Source organism: Chiloscyllium punctatum, unplaced genomic scaffold (assembly GCF_047496795.1).
Source record: "Chiloscyllium punctatum isolate Juve2018m unplaced genomic scaffold, sChiPun1.3 scaffold_1344, whole genome shotgun sequence".
Taxonomy (NCBI): Eukaryota; Metazoa; Chordata; class Chondrichthyes; order Orectolobiformes; family Hemiscylliidae; genus Chiloscyllium; species Chiloscyllium punctatum.
In genome coordinates, this window is record NW_027311078.1 from 1 (window position 1) to 5000 (window position 5000).

The window sequence follows — 5000 nt, forward strand, 5'->3', positions numbered from 1 at the left end:
GGAACAAACCCGGCTGAGCTACCCGGCTTACAAGTCTCAAAGTCGGTATGAGCAGACACGTCCACCCCCATTCCCTTTTGGACCACTTCCCACCGTTGGAAATGCACGAAAATCGGCCTGTACACGGGGGAGGCACCGGCCTCGAAGACGAGACCGTCGGCAGAACCGCCGGATCAAACCCGGCCGAGCTACCCGGGTTAGAAGCCTCAGAGTCGGGTTGAGCAGTCACATTCACTCCCATCCCCTTTTGAACCTCTTCCCACCGTTGGAAATGCACGAAAATCGGCCTGTACACGGGGGAGGCTCCCCCCTCGAAGGCGAGACCGTCGGCAGAACCGCCGGGTCAAACCCGGCTGAGCTACCCGGCTTAAAAGTCTCAAAGTCGGGTTGAGCAGTCACATTCACTCCCATCGACTTTTGGGCAACTTCCCACCGTTGCAAATGCATGAAAATCGGCCTGTACACGGGGGAGGCTCCGCCCTCGAAGGCGAGACCGACGGCAGAACCGCCGGGTCAAACCCGGCCGGGCTACCCGGGTTAGAAGCCTCAGAGTCGGGTTGAGCAGTCGCATTCACCCCCATCCCCTTTTGAACCTCTTCCACCGTTGGAAATGCACGAAAATCGGCCTGTACACGGGGGAGGCACCGGCCTCGAAGACGAGACCGTCGGCAGAACCGCCGGATCAAACCCGGCCGAGCTACCCGGGTTAGAAGCCTCAGAGTCGGGTTGAGCAGTCACATTCACTCCCATCCCCTTTTGAACCTCTTCCCACCGTTGGAAATGCACGGAAATCGGCCTGTACACGGGGGAGGCTCCCCCCTCGAAGGCGAGACCGTCGGCAGAACCGCCGGGTCAAACCCGGCTGAGCTACCCGGCTTACAAGTCTCAAAGTCGGTATGAGCAGACACGTCCACCCCCATTCCCTTTTGGACCACTTCCCACCGTTGGAAATGCACGAAAATCGGCCTGTACACGGGGGAGGCACCGGCCTCGAAGACGAGACCGTCGGCAGAACCGCCGGATCAAACCCGGCCGAGCTACCCGGGTTAGAAGCCTCAGAGTCGGGTTGAGCAGTCACATTCACTCCCATCCCCTTTTGAACCTCTTCCCACCGTTGGAAATGCACGAAAATCGGCCTGTACACGGGGGAGGCTCCCCCCTCGAAGGCGAGACCGTCGGCAGAACCGCCGGGTCAAACCCGGCTGAGCTACCCGGCTTAAAAGTCTCAAAGTCGGGTTGAGCAGTCACATTCACTCCCATCGACTTTTGGGCAACTTCCCACCGTTGCAAATGCATGAAAATCGGCCTGTACACGGGGGAGGCTCCGCCCTCGAAGGCGAGACCGACGGCAGAACCGCCGGGTCAAACCCGGCCGGGCTACCCGGCTCGGAAGCGCCAAAGTCGGGTTGAGCAGTCACATTCACCCCCATCCCCTTTTGGGCCACTTCCCACGGTTCGAAATGCATGAAAATCGGCCTGTACACGGGGGACGCTCCCCCCTCGAAGTGCGAGGCAGTCGGCAGAACCGCCGGGTCAAACCCGGCTGAGCTACCCGGGTTAGATGCCTCAAAGTCGGGTTGAGCAGTCACATTCACCCCCATCCCCTTTCGGCCCCCTTCCCACGGTTGGAAAGTTGGAAATGCATGAAAATCGGCCTGTACACGGTGGGCGCTCCCCCCTCGAAGGTGAGACCTTCGGCAGAACCGCCGGTCAAATCCTGCCGAGCTACCCGCGTTAGAGGTCTCAATGTCGGCTTCAGCAGTCACATTCAATCCCATTCCCGTTTGGACCTCTTCCCGCCGATGGAAATGCACAAAATTCGGCCTGAACACGCGGGGCGCTCCCCCCTCGAAGGCGAGACCGTCGCCAGAACCGCCGGGTCAAATCCGGCTGAGCTACCCGCGTTACAGGTCTCAAAGTCGGGTTGAGCAGTCACGTTCACCCCCATCCCCTTTCGGACCCCTTCCCACGGTTGGAAATGCATGAAAATCGGCCTGTACACGGTGGGCGCTCCCCCTCGAAGGTGAGACCTTCGGCAGAACCGCCGGGTCAAATCCGGCCGAGGCTACCCGCGTTAGAGGTCTCAATGTCGGCTTCAGCAGTCACATTCAATCCATTCCCGTTTGGACCTCTTCCCGCCGATGGAAATGCACAAAATTCGGCCTGAACACGCGGACGCTCCCCCCTCGAAGGTGAGACCTTCGGCAGAACCGCCGGGTCAAATCCGGCCGAGCTACCCGCGTTAGAGGTCTCAATGTCGGCTTCAGCAGTCACATTCAATCCCATTCCCGTTTGGACCTCTTCCCGCCGATGGAAATGCACAAAATTCGGCCTGAACACGCGGGACGCTCCCCCCTCGAAGGCGAGACCGTCGCCAGAACCGCCGGGTCAAATCCGGCTGAGCTACCCGCGTTACAGGTCTCAAAGTCGGGTTGAGCAGTCACGTTCACCCCCATCCCCTTTCGGACCCCTTCCCACGGTTGGAAATGCATGAAAATCGGCCTGTACACGGTGGCGCTCCCCCCTCGAAGGTGAGACCTTCGGCAGAACCGCCGGGTCAAATCCGGCCGAGCTACCCGCGTTAGAGGTCTCAATGTCGGCTTCAGCAGTCACATTCAATCCCATTCCCGTTTGGACCTCTTCCCGCCGATGGAAATGCACAAAATTCGGCCTGAACACGCGGGACGCTCCCCCCTCGAAGGTGAGACCTTCGGCAGAACCGCCGGGTCAAATCCGGCCGAGCTACCCGCGTTAGAGGTCTCAATGTCGGCTTCAGCAGTCACATTCAATCCCATTCCCGTTTGGACCTCTTCCCGCCGATGGAAATGCACAAAATTCGGCCTGAACACGCGGGACGCTCCCCCCTCGAAGGCGAGACCGTCGCCAGAACCGCCGGGTCAAATCCGGCTGAGCTACCCGCGTTAGAGGTCTCAAAGTCGGGTTGAGCAGTCACGTTCACCCCCATCCCCTTTCGGACCCTTCCCACGGTTGGAAATGCATGAAAATCGGCCTGTACACGGTGGGCGCTCCCCCCTCGAAGGTGAGGACCTTCGGCAGAACCGCCGGTCAAATCCGGCCGAGCTACCCGCGTTAGAGGTCTCAATGTCGGCTTCAGCAGTCACATTCAATCCCATTCCCGTTTGGACCTCTTCCCGCCGATGGAAATGCACAAAACTCGGCCTGAACACGCGGGACGCTCCCCCCTCGAAGGTGAGACCTTCGGCAGAACCGCCGGGTCAAATCCGGCCGAGCTACCCGCGTTAGAGGTCTCAATGTCGGCTTCAGCAGTCACATTCAATCCCATTCCCGTTTGGACCTCTTCCCGCCGATGAAATGCACAAAATTCGGCCTGAACACGCGGGACGCTCCCCCCTCGAAGGCGAGACCGTCGCCAGAACCGCCGGGTCAAATCCGGCCGAGCTACCCGCGTTAGAGGTCTCAATGTCGGCTTCAGCAGTCACATTCAATCCCATTCCCTTTTGGAACACTTCCCGCCGTTAACAATGCACGATATTCGGCCTGAACACGCGGGACGCTCCCCCCTCGAAGGTGAGACCTTCGGCAGAACCGCCGGGTCAAATCCTGCCGAGCTACCCGCGTTAGAGGTCTCAATGTCGGCTTCAGCAGTCACATTCAATCCCATTCCCGTTTGGACCTCTTCCCGCCGATGGAAATGCACAAAATTCGGCCTGAACACGCGGGACGCTCCCCCCTCGAAGGCGAGACCGTCGCCAGAACCGCCGGGTCAAATCCGGCCGAGCTACCCGCGTTAGAGGTCTCAATGTCGGCTTCAGCAGTCACATTCAATCCCATTCCCGTTTGGAACACTTCCCGCCGTTAACAATGCACGATATTCGGCCTGAACACGCGGGACGCTCCCCCCTCGAAGGTGAGACCTTCGGCAGAACCGCCGGGTCAAATCCTGCCGAGCTACCCGCGTTAGAGGTCTCAATGTCGGCTTCAGCAGTCACATTCAATCCCATTCCCGTTTGGACCTCTTCCCGCCGATGGAAAATGCACAAAATTCGGCCTGAACACGCGGGGCGCTCCCCCCTCGAAGGCGAGACCGTCGCCAGAACCGCCGGGTCAAATCCGGCTGAGCTACCCGCGTTACAGGTCTCAAAGTCGGCTTCAGCAGTCACATTCAATCCCATTCCCTTTTGGAACACTTCCCGCCGTTAACAATGCACGATATTCGGACTGAACACGGGGGCCGGTCCGCCCTCGAAGTCAACACCGTCCGCAGAACCGCCGGGGCAAATCCGGCTGAGCTACCCCGCCCCCGAACACTCAAAGTCCCTCTGAAGCCTTGCATTCGCCTCCTTGGAAAATTGACGTCAAACATTACCAAAATCGGGGGCACGAGCACTAAAGCTAAGTCTCACCCTTTCCCTATCCCTAACCAGGAACGAACGCCCACCCTCAGCCTCACACCAACGCCGGTGCCACTCCAGACAGACACACCCTTCAAAACCACACCCATCCGGCCATGCAACTCAAAAAGGGTCCAAATTCAGAAACACCCCCTTCAAAAGGCACTCCATCCTCGGCCACACCACCGGGACATGCTCCCCTCGGCGATAATTAAGCCCCCACCACTATTGAAGCCAACCGCAGCCGCAACTCGAACGGAGAAATCAGTAACCAATTCAAAAATGCGCTTGGTTACTGATTTCTACTGAGCCGAAAAAATTCTAAGTGTCGGTGGTTACTGATTTATACCAACCCGAAAAATTCTAAGTGTCAGTGGTTACTGATTTATACCAACCCGAAAATATTCTAAGTGTCAGTGGTTACTGATTTATACCAACCCGAAAAAATTCTAAGTGTCAGTGGTTACTGATTTATACCAAGTCGAAAAAATTCTAAGTGTCAGTGGTTACTGATTTATACCAACCCGAAAATATTCTAAGTGTCAGTGGTTACTGATTTATACCAACTCGAAAAAATTCTAAGTGTCAGTGGTTACTGATTTATACCGACCCGAAAAAATTCTAAGT